The sequence below is a fragment of the Mus pahari genome, chromosome 5, assembly GCF_900095145.1.
Source record: "Mus pahari chromosome 5, PAHARI_EIJ_v1.1, whole genome shotgun sequence".
Classification (NCBI taxonomy): domain Eukaryota; kingdom Metazoa; phylum Chordata; class Mammalia; order Rodentia; family Muridae; genus Mus; species Mus pahari.
Window position 1 is genome coordinate 32,056,542 of NC_034594.1, and position 12,709 is coordinate 32,069,250.

Sequence of the window (12,709 nt, forward strand, 5' to 3'; positions counted from 1 at the left end):
CAGAACTCATGGAATGCCTCTATTTACTAAGGGAATTTATTGTAATGACTTACAGTCTGTAGTCCAACTAACCTAACAATGGGTAGTTGTAAATAGGAAGTCCAAAGATCTAGTAGTTGCTCAGTCCAAGAAGGCTAGTTGTTTAATCTGGTTTTCTGTAGAAGTTGGTTCCAACAGATGTGCTGGCAAGTAAGTGCAAGCAGTCAAAGAAGAATGAGTCTTTCTTCTTCAAAAGTCCTTATGTAGGCCTCCAGCAGAAAGTGTGGCTCAGATTAAAGGTGTGTACCACCATGCCTGTATCTAAAACCTGCTTTGTCCCAGGATGACCTTTAACTCAGAGATCCACTTGCCTCAGTCTTCTGGGATTAAAGGCATAGCCAGGAAAAGCCATCACAGAGGCTGAGTGGGGAGAGGTTGGCTAAAGGATATCAGACTTTAGTTGAGAGTAAGGAGTAAGTCTGAAATATTAACTGTAGAACTTGGAGACAGAATTAGCAATGTAATATAATCTTGAAAATGACAGTCTTAACTTGTACAAGTATTCACACAATTGCCATAAGTTCTAATAAATGTGTAATTATACACCAGTTCTTTCAGAACTTAAAGCAGTTGCCCATTGAAATCCTGAATATGTGCCTATGTTATGATGTACATATTTTAATTTTTCAAACTCTGCGAAATGAAGCACATACCTTTTCCAAATTTCATTTCTTTGGGTACCTTTTGAGTTATTCCCTGCAGGTAATGGAGTTTGGCTATACAAAGAATAGGTAGGATATAGTCTTATAATTTCTTTGGTTTGTTGCCAAGTGTAAAAAAAAAAATCTTTTTTCAAACTTTTGCTGTTAACGTGATTTTTTTAAAATAAAATTCTGAAGTTTCTAGCATATTTACTATTGATAGCTAATCAATTTCATCATTACTTTATGTTAGAGGACCTAGTAGGTCTGTATGAGATGTGATATGTGTTATATACAAGGAATGATTTCGATTTCTGATCACTTGTTATAGTTGAAAAAAACAGTGGTTAATTCTGAATCATCCTGAATAAGTTCAGTAGTTTCTATATACAAAACAACTCTTTCTGCATATTGCGTCAATAGCTATATTAAAAGATTTTGGAAAAAATCTAATAAAACCATAACAATGGCATACAGCTCTGTTTTTTAAAACAGACTTATAAAGGTTCTGAAGTATTTATACGTTCTGACTTACAATCTGTCTTTCCTGATTTATTTGCATCAGCACAGAATGTAAGGGCTCTAGAAGTTGGCGGCCCTCTTACTATATGGGGAGAAAGCAATTAGTTCTCTTTATAAACCGAAGTTGCTTGCTTTGGGGTATTTGTTGTTAACATCTCCCAAAAAATTACTGCAAGCACTTTGCCAGTGTTATTTTTCTGTTCATAATGAGACAATTTATGCATTAGTGAAAGGTACCATAATTTCTGTTGGATTTATTTATGCTAATTGATGAAGTCTCATTTTTTTCCTTTCAAAATCTACATAGAAACCTTTCCTATATAGGTCTTTAAATTTTTTACTGTTTGTATACTATTCCTTCTAAGATATAATCTCTCTGCATCAAAATTCCTGTGAGAGAATGAATGAAGGCAAAATAAAAGACAAGCCACCTTTCGTTCCAAACGATCTATATATGCTTTGTGTAATTTCTTTTCTACCAGAGCCAATTCTTTTTCAGTCTCAGCTGATAATTTTCTTAGAGTACTTAAGGTTTTTTGGTTTGTTTGTTTGTTTGTTTTCTCTGTATAGCCCTGGCTGTCCTGGAACTCACTTTGTAGACCAGGCTGGCCTCAAACTCAGAAATCCGCCTGCCTCTGCCTCCCAAGTGCTGGGATTAAAGGCATGCGCCACCACACCCTGCTAGTACTTAAGTTTTTAATCGCCTTAAATGGTTTAAAGTAAATTATTTAGTTCTTGAGTAGTAAATCCAATTATGGACCTTAGTCAATTAATATCTCCTGACAATTTTTGAAAATCATTAGACGTTCTTAATTGGCACTCCTGATTTGTACCTTATGTGATAAAAATTTTTGTAAATACATACTATATCTTAGATAATTAATAGATTCTTGTCTTTACATTTTAATCAGGAGCAATTTGTAATTCTCAGCAAAATTCTCTCCACCAAACCCTAAGGTATTTGTATCTGAAACAGCAAATAAGATATCATCCATATAATGGTAAATTGTAGATTAAGGAAACTGCTTGTTATTTATAGTGGCTGTTGTACAATATTGGCATAAGGTAGGACTATTCAACATTCCTTGTGGCAAGACACTCTCCAATGATATATTTTCATTGGACAACTTCTATTAAAAGTAGGCACTGATAAAACAAGCCTTTTTCTATCATGTTCAAGTAAAGGGATTGAGAAAAACCACTCTTTTAAATCAATCCCTATAATAGGTCATGCCTTACATAACAAGGAAGGCAATGGGATTCCAAGTTGTAAAGAGTCCGTTGGCTGAATGATTTTGTTAATGCTTTCAGATATGTCACCATCCTCTATTTGCCATATTTATTTTTTTAATGACAAATACAGGGGAATACCAGGCTGGTGGACTCTTCTATAGGTTGAGCCTGCAGCTGCTCTTAGAAGAGCTGCTCTAGTATTTGTAACTTTTCTTTTGTCACAGGCCATTGTTCTGTCCAAACAGGTTTGTAAGTTTTCCAAGTTAGTGGTAGGGCAGCTGGAGATAGGCCAGCAGTGGCTCCCCCATATAAAATTGAAGAGTCAGCCTGTGCTGTAAACTACTTATGGACAGCTTGGACAGTCTGTAACTGTCTTTGATACCAACTTTAAATTTCTTTATTAGGAACATGTTTTCTCTTACAGCCTGTCTCTAAAGTAGGAGGAATCCTAATCTGTGCTTCCCACTGCTGCAATAGATCTCTTTCCCAAAGATTTATGGCTATATTAGTCACATGCGTGTTAAATTTCCTATTTGATATTCTGGTCCTATGCTATTAATCAGACTTTGTTTTATCTGAGGCAGTGCCTTAATTCCTAGGAGCTATGTAGATACCATTTGCAGTGGCCATGCTAGAGTCCAGGAATCTTGTAATATTATACATATTTCTGTATCCACTAAGCCTTTACTTTAAATTTCATCTAACAGTAATTTTGACTTTGGTCTCTTATCATTTATAGTAGTTTGCCAAATATCTGGGTTTTGGTATCCTTAGAATCGCTTGTTTTTTATCCATAGGAGTTGTTCTATCTCTGTTAATGCTTTATTTACATTTTGAGCAGTTCTCTTTGTCCTATCAGGCTTTGAATTTTTTCTTAAGTTGTTTTTCAGAATAGTCTTTCCTTGGTGGACCAGAAACCAATGGCTCATGTTTTTTGTTTATTGGGCCTTGAGCAAAGCCCCGTAGTCAGTTTTCCAACATTAAGGAATTGTCTCAATTATCTTTGGATGACCTACATGTGTGAGCCTTATGTCCATTCCTTCCACATCTACATTTCACAGGAATCTTTCTTCATGAATTATGATTAGAGAGGAATTTATCCTTAGGAGCTATTTGTCTATAGTCCTTTAGGAAATGACCTGATATTTCACAGCCACAGCAATGGGCATTTTGTGTTTTTATATCTCTTGTAATTGTTTGTCCAGCCATAACTAAATTGTAAACATTAGGCTTGATATCCATAGTAGGTTTGATCCATTCATATAGAGGTATAAATATGGCCCTTAAAGGTCTAATAGCAATTTTGCATTCAGCATTACAATTTACAAAAGCTAAAGATCCAATTAAAATCTCTCTAGCATTTTGATCTGATGTTGCTCTATTTAGAGCTATAGTTAGTCTTCATAAAAAGCTGGTGAAAGATTCCTTTGAACCCTGGTTCATCTTTGTAAATGATTACATCTCATCTCTTTTGTTTGACTTTGTCCCAATCATTTAAGGCTATTATGTGACATTGTTCTAGAACAGCATCATCAAGAGTAATGTACTCTTAATTCAGAATACAGGCCTTCACCTAGTACTGACCCATGACAATATCAATGCCCCTAGTCCTATTACATTGCTCCATAATTGAAGCCTCATCTTTCTACCACATTAGCCATTGAAATTGAGGGTCAGACTCTAAGATAGCTGTCATCAAATGCCTCCAATCTTTTGGAATTAGACAATTTTGCATGGCCTAATAACTAAGTGTCTGTTTTACATGTATCGAATGTAAGCCATAGGTTATTATTGCTTCCTTAAATCTTTTTAAATCTTGTGCCTCTGTGGGCTGCCATTCAAATTCTCGATAACCTAGTGGACCCTGTTTATCTGGTTGTAATTGACTTGTCAAGGCTGGAAAAAATTATTTTAGTTTTTTTGTTTGCTTTTTTTCTTTTTAACAGATACAGACTGCATTTTTGCAGTCTTGTTACAAGATAGTGCTGTAGAGTTTAGATTGGAATCAATTGAAATTTCTTCATAATTCAAAGGATTATCTACATTTTGTTTTATTGTTTGTAACTTAGCAAGGATTGTTCACTCCCTTCCTTATCCAAGTCTGCTTCCTTCTGATCTCTTTAAAAAGAATATATAAAAGTGTAGTCATTACTGAAAAAAATAATTATTTTTATGCTGGTAGGTGAAACAAAATTAGGATCCAGCTGCTCTCTGTCATGGCGTTGTTCTCCATTTTTAAAACTGAAAATATTTTTAATCTCTAACTCTCCTTAAGAACTTCACTTTCTTATTTTAAAACTAAATACTTCTTCCCATGATTTTTATACCCAGTTTCTCTTCTCTTTTCTTGTTTTTAAACTTAATGCCTTTATAGTTCAGAAGTTTGGGGTTTTTCAGTCCTGCTACACCTCCAGGAAAGGGTTCCTTTTGTCCTTGTGGGCGCCTGCAGGCTCCTCGGGCCAGCACATGTCTATGGAGGCTAACGCTGCCCTCTCTGCTCAGTAGAGCAAACTGCCCTTGCTAGTTCTCTAACGCTCTGGCTCAGGAGAAGCAGCAGTGCAGTTCCAGCACCCGAGTCCCTCATGGACCTCCGCTTGCTCCAGCAGACACTGTGGGATGTAAGGGGCTTTCACATCTACACTAGGCCTCTCTGTGGTTTCCTGCCCCCACCATTTGGGTGGCCGGCCAGACTTGAGCTGCTCTGCTCACAGAGCAGCCAGCCTGTCCACCGGCCCAGAGCAGAGTGCTAAACCATCCTTCCTAGTGGCTTCTCAGGCTCTAAGCCTGGATTCTAGCCTCACATTGAGCACCATTACTATCTGCCTGCTTTTTCAATCATGACCCAGTTCCCAAAATCACAACTCTGTGACTTACTATCTGTGAATAAATGCCTAGGCCATATGCGAGGTATTGTTCTCTGACCAGCTTGTAACGTAACCTGTTTATTGTATTCTATGAGTGCCACATGGCTTGTTACCTCTTCTCATTTTCATGCACTGGTCTCCTCAGACGTCCAAGTGAAGCTCTTCCCATGTCCAACACAACCTCAGAATTCATCTCTCTCCCTATTAGAACTCCCTCCTTCTACTCCCTGTCCAAGCTAATAGGCCATCAGCTTTTTGTTGACAGGTACACAAGAGATTCTCTCTACACTTAAATTCTGAAACTTGTAACAAGCTCCAATTACATGTTTTCATTTGTAAGAGTTGCTTTGGTCATGTTGTTTCTTCATAGCCATAAAACCCTCAGTAAGACACTCCTTTTCCAGAAAACCCACGTTTGATTCTGGGCACCCACAAAAGTAGTGCACAACTGTTTATAGCTCCAGTTCTGGGGGATCCAACACCCTCACACAGGGATATATGTAGGCAAAAATGCCAATGAACATAAAATAAAATTTAAAAATCTATACTCTAAAGCTAAAACTGTTTTTAATAAAAATATCTGGAAGGTGGTCCCTCTGAAGTTTGAGTGAAAGAGCACTAATTTATTAGTTTTAGGAAGATTTCTTTAAAATGCTTCAGTGACTCAAAACAAAAGAAAAAGAAATCATAACAGATGTTGGACATTCTTGAAGGAGCAAAGTAGCGTTAGGTTGATGACCCATAAGATCTAAGGTCAGTATAAGTCTGTTGTTATCCATTGCTGTCTCATAACAACTTTATACTTAACACATTTTCCACTCTGTGTGGTGCTGATCCTGAATTTTTTTGAGTCATATTCAGTATTCATATGTCTAGAAGTGTAATTCTAATTTTCCTTACTTTGCAATATGAAATTTAAAACCTTGAAAGCCCTTTTCTTTTCCTGCCTCATAAAAGGAACAGAGAAACATGGAAGAGGATGGAGTAAACTGAAGAGAGTAAATGGGCAAGAGTTGAAGAAAGGTGGGGAGAGGCAGGGAATAGACAAAGGTGCCTATGTGCTTAGGAGCTGCCTGAAGCAGACTAGGGGAGGTGAAAACCACAGAAAAGGACTAAGTACAGTATTCCCTTGACGAAGACTTCAGAAAAGACTGAGACTAAATTCTGCTTACATGGCTTCCTTCTGAAAGGACTTCAGAATTGTGCTCCTGTCCTGGGCAGAGATGGGGTGGAGCCTAGACAGCAACTAATAAAGATGACTAGACTAATGGGAAACACAAAAAGAGAGGGATCGCAATGTTTCACTGAACTGGAAGAGGTAATGTATCAAGTACAAGTGTGCAACAAGCAAAGGAAGAGTAGAGTCCCTTGGCATCTAAGGTTACAAAAAAAAAGCAACAGCAACATGTTAAATATATTTTTGTAGTGAAGGAGTCATTGTTTTGCAAGGTGGCATTTCTTAGGCTAGAGGGTATATTCAGACAAGCTGAAGCACATGAGGACAGTGACAGGACAGGATGTAAAATAACAGAACAGTCCAGCTTCTTCTCACACAGCACAGGAGTCTGCAAGAGAGTCCTCTCTAGGCAAGAAGGCAGAGCATAAAGCTGCCAGGACACTCCCATTGGCTGGGCTCAAAGAAACATCAGTAACTCCCTTACTTTAAGCCCTTCTCTACCTTCTACCTTCCTCTCAGGCACCTTGTATGCTCCTGATGTCTCAAGCTTGACAAGGAAGAACATGATCAGAATTAAACCTACCTGGAGGTGTTAAATTTGCTATGTGCTGTCTTACAAAGATGTTTCTACCTGGCGCTTATTCACTTGGTCAGCATCCAAGGTACATACTAAACCTGTATGTATAAAAGAACAACAAATAAATAAACAACAAACTTCCATAATTCCTGGTCTAGAAAGGGGAATCGACAAATAAACAGTTGCATGTGTCAAAAAGTGATGGCTCTGACCTGGGTGTGGCAGAGTGCTGAGTGTCATCCAAGTCTTACAGGAGAGTCACAGTTGAGTAGGCTTGGAGGATGGACTTTTATACAGGAAGGACCCATGTTCCTCAGCAGAGGCAGGGGAGTGATCCAAGTGGTGAATTAGGGAGATAATTGCAAAATGAAACATGCCTTGTGCTTAAAGAACTTCAGAATGGGATGTAAAGAAGGTAGAAGACAAGGTTGCCAGACACACCAGATTCCGCATGGTCTTATTTGACTCCGGGTGCAGTGCAGGCTTTGTGTTGTGGCTACATTCTCATGTGTTTTGCATGCAAGAACTCCTGAGGTACACCACACACCACATCAGCAGATACTGCTAGCAAAGAAGGAGGGGGATAAATGGGACGGTGACAAGGAAGTATTGAGAATGCTGGCGAGACTCCCGGCTGGTCTGTGTTTCAGTTTGCTTACTTCGTAATCATGTAGTAGAACTGCACACTTCTTTTTTTGTGTGTCCCTTATTGTGTTGTATACATCTTAATAGACACTGATGCTAACAGACACTGATGGAGCATGTGTAGCCTAGGACTAAGGAATCTACCTTTTTTTTTCCCCTTCCTACCATGTTAATCAAGTTGACCTAGAACTTAAGGATCCTAGTACCTCTTTCACGTCAGCCTCCTGAATGCTAGGACAATGGGTGTGTGCTATCATATTGGTGGAATCTGAATTATTTTTAAACAGCAACCTAAGAGCAGTGGTTCTCAACCTGTGGGGCTCAACTCCTTTGGCACACCTCTACCTTCAAAAGTACTTACATTATGATTCATAACAGTAGCAAATTTACAGTTACAAAGTAGCAACCAAATTATTGTACAGGGGAGGGGAGGATCACCGCAGCATGAGACACTGTATTAAAGGGTCTCAGCATTAGTAAGGTTGAGAACTACTGTTTTATAGGATCTAACCTGAGGGATCCCCTAGCCTACACCGTGAGAACACTGCTAGGAATGTTAGGAGGCACCAACAATGTGTAAGCAAGATATTAAGAATGAAGGTTTTCCTATCATGTGCAGATTAGAGGAGCAGAGGCCATGATCTCATACCTTGAGAGGACCAGTAGCTTTTGTCCCGTTCCCTTTGTGTTGCTGAAGTAGATGAGACAAATGTATGGCTGATGACTTCTAAATACTGAATGGGTTTTTTTAAAGCTGGATTTTGGTATTTTAAACATGAAAATATTGTACCCAACAGATTAATGTCCAGTGACGGAATTTAGGCCAGGAACAATCCTCTCAGGTGTGGTGACATTGCTTTCCCTTGAATTACAGCATTAAAAATAGAAAGGGGGAAACTATACTTAGCCTTAAATAACAAGAAAGCCTAACACTCTAATGGAAAATTTGCACGGAATTTTCCTTATAAGTGAAGTACAAAAGAAATGCCTTGAGATATTTCAGTTGTCACATCACAACTTTTTAGTGTGAGCAAAGTATGTCCATTCTGAATATCAGCAAAATCTAGACTTATAAGCCAAAGCATTGTTTAGGAGAAAAATAAAAACAGGTACTATTAAACTTACAAGGTGCTACAATGCTTTGGCCTACAATTTGGCACTATTCAGTCAAGTTAACGTTTTATATATATATATAATTTCTTTGATCCAGAAATTGTATTCATGAGTTTACATTCTTTAAGAGGGCTTCTTTGACTTGTGTCCAGGGAGCATGTACCAGAATATTGACAGGAGCACTGAGTATTGCCATGGTAGCCTGCAATACACAAACAAGCAAGCTGCTATTCAATAATAGATCACAGAACAGAATTACTCATGAACCAAAACAAAATATTCAAAGCACATGGCCTATTAAGTCAATTAAAGCCCACCACAGGAGCATATTAAGTTAACACAGTTAAGATTCTATTGGCGGAATGGACAGATGACCCATCGATCCTTGATTCTGTCTCTATCAGTCTTTCTCATTGAGGGTGTACTCACAGAATCAGAGCTGAATAATTATCTCTGCATCTGAGGTTCCTAGGGTTCATACCGGCACTTGTTCCACAGTCTTAGTGTCAGTGCACTTGGCTGACAGAGCTTCCCAATAAGCCTCATGAACAACTATGATTATTTGCATGCCCATGTAGAGTGTCTAAGTTTACTGCTGTGAACAAACACTATGACCAAGGCAACTCTTATAAGGACAACATTAAATTGGGGCTGGCTTACAGGCTCAGAAGTTCAATCCATTACCATCAAGGTGGGAACATGGTAGTGTCCACACAGGCATGGTGAAGGAGGTGCTGAGAGTTCTACCTCTTCATCTGAAGGCTGCTAGGAGAAGACTGACTCCCGTGTGGTTAGGAGGAGGGTGTCATTACCCACCCCCACAATGACATGCTTCCTCCAACAAGACCACACCTACTCCAACAAGGCCACACCTCCTAATAGTGCCATTCCCTGGGACAAGCATATTCCAACCACCACATCCCACTCCCTGGCCCCTATGGCTTTTTCAAATACATGAGTCTATGGGGGCCACACCTATTCATAGCATAATAAAAAATACATTTAGTCCAACTTGCAAAGTCTCCATAGTCTAGCAGTCTCAACAATGTTAAAAGTCCAAAGTTCAAAGTCTTTTCAGAAGTTCACCCAATCACTTTGGTGTAATCCCCAAAGCAAGACAGAAAACCAGCTGGACAAACTTCAAACTCTGCATCTCCATATCTGATGTCAAAGTGATCTTCAGATCTTCAACTCCTTTTTCATCTTTCTTGACTGCAACAAAGTTCTTTTTCCTGGGCTGCTCCCACTCTCTGCTAGCAGCTTTCCTCTGCAGACATCCCATGGTTCTGGCATCTCAAATATCTTGGGGTCTCTAAGGCAACTTCAGTGTTACAGCTTCTTGTTACAATGTCTGGGATCCACACATGATCTTCTGGGATCCTCGGAAGAGCTTAGGTCACGTCTTTAGGTCAGCCCTCTATAGCACTCTATAACAAGAAAGTCTAAAACGCTAATGTACAGATTTTTCCTTATAAGTGAAGTACAAAAGAAATGCCATGAGATTTTTCAGTTGTCACATTACAACTTTTTGTGTGAACAAAGTACATCTATTTAGAATATCAGCAAAATAGAGATTTATAAAAATGTTCTTGGTGATCATCCTATGGTACTGGCATCTCCAATACACTGGAGTCTTTTATTATAACTAGGCTTCACCAGACTCTCTTCATAGTGCCAAGCCTCAACTTCTTTGCATGACCCCTACAGCCCTGGGCCATCAACTGCAACTGAGACTGCACCTTCACCAAAGGCCTTTCCTGACCTCTCATAGTGCCAAGCCTCAGCTGATCTCCATGACCCCTTCATGCCTTCAAAACCAGTACCACCTGGGTGATTCATAGATATTACCAAATCTAGCTCAGAATGAGGTAAAACCTTAGCTCTTTCTGGAATACAGCTTCTTTGTGATCTCAGAAAACACTTCCCAAAAGATTTGACATCAGTCATGCTAGTCTCGTCTTAATCACCACTAATTTCTTAGCTCCAGCTAACTAGCATCAATTGTCCCAGTAGTCCCTTCTATTTTTCACTCTAAAGCCAGAGCCACAAAGCCAAAACTGTCAAGTTCTGCTGTTTGCAGGTGCTGGAACATGGTCCCCTTATTCTATGACGAGCTTTCTGTTTTCCAGCTCCCTCACTGCCCAAGTTTGGTTGTGCTTGACCACTGGAACCTGCTCTGAGGTTGGACCTCTAACTCAGACCTCTGCGTGGCTTTGTCTCCTGAATGCTGAGACTAAAGGCATCTACCACCAAGTCTGTACTTAAGCTTTTCTTCACCTACAAATTGTTCTGTCCCAGGCTGGCCTTGAACTCAGAGATCTGCTTGGCTTTGTCTCCTGGGATTAAAAGTATGGATCACCATGCCTGGGCCTAAGCTTAGGTAGGTAAGATATTGCCCCTAAGTCACCACTCCCTTAATCTGTTTTTCTCCTTGAACATACCATTCATCTCCATTTCACTTCCTGGTGCCCCTTTAATACTTGAACCATATAGTTTGTATATTTTTCCTTTCTCTGCTTGCTCCTTTTTATTAAGAGCATCTTATTATGCTCCTCATAAGAGTGAATTTTAGTAACCACGTAACAGAATATATACCAGGATGTTTTGTGACTTCCTTTGTCAAAGCAATTAATCTAATTGAGGAGCCAGCAGCTGGCCAGTCAAAGATATTGAGTACTCCAGTATTTATGAATGTTGAAAGCTTCAGGGCCTTCTGCATATTTCATGTGTCACAACTGGCAGGTATGTCTTGCTTTTCTCACTCCTAATTATGCTTCTTGTGTAGTCTCTCTGTGTGTGAGACATGTTTCATGTGTCAGACTCTCACTTGAGGTACCTTATAAATGTTGTGGATATAAGCTATGTTAGTTCTAAGTTCCATTTTCTCCATTTGTATTCCTCTTATTTTAGGAGAATTAAAATCTTTAAATTCAGCACACACGTTATAAATACCTGTGGGGTACATTTTCAATAAAATAAATGTTTGGAAAGAATTTAAGATCTGGCTAGCCGGTAGAGATGGAAAGGTTCATATGGGAAACAGAGGCATCTAATTATATGGGTAATGTATCATAATTCTTAGTGTGGATGGTGAGCTCATGGGCATTCATTTTATTATTTTTGTAAGTTTTGTGTATTAATTCCTTCTGATAAATTGGAAGGGAAGTTTGAGATGATACAGTACTTAGGCCTTTACGTATAATAGGCTCTTGATTACAAGTAGCCAATTAACTTTAAGGCACATATTTTTGTGGGGTTTTTTTTGTTATATAATCAACATAAGTAATAAAATATCCTTATATGAAGATTTCAGTACATCAATCTTAGACAACCACTTCTAACTGTTGTCTGGTGTTGTCTAAATTAAGGTTTGTTTCCCGGACAAATGAACTTTGCTGTACTGTCAACACAGACAGTGTGGTCGAACATTCAACACGATCCCACGTATCCTGTGAGCGCCATTCCCACAGTGGAGTGGAGTTAGGCTGTGTGCTGGCCCGCTGTTTTCCAATCTGTCATCTGGTTGGCTCTGTGTCTTGGAAGACACTGTCTTCCTCCTCTAGAAAGACGGCTCTCATCCAACATCTTCAAAAGAATTCACACTCACCATGTGATAAAAATTCTTGAGATTTTGTAACTGATGGTCATGGTTGGCCTCTTGAATTCTAAACAAATAAAATCTGCAAAGTGACACTCTTGTTTCTTAATTCAGCAGTTTAAATGGAGAGCAGCGCTAAAAAGTAGCCCCATGCTTTGACCCCAAGAGACACTGATTTGTCAGGGTTCCCCACCAAATCAAAAGCACCCAGTGGGCTGAGCCTATTTTCACTGCTTAGGAACCATGTAAGAATCTCCTCTCTCTCTCTCTCTCTCTCTCTCTCTCTCTCTCTCTCTCTCT

General features: G+C 39.1%; 1 pseudogene; it reads left to right on the forward strand.

Moving 5' to 3' along the window:
- Nucleotides 1–8,084: 8,084 nt before the first annotated feature.
- LOC110321462 overlaps nucleotides 8,085–12,709 on the forward strand; it is a 6,613-nt pseudogene continuing 1,988 nt past the window's right edge.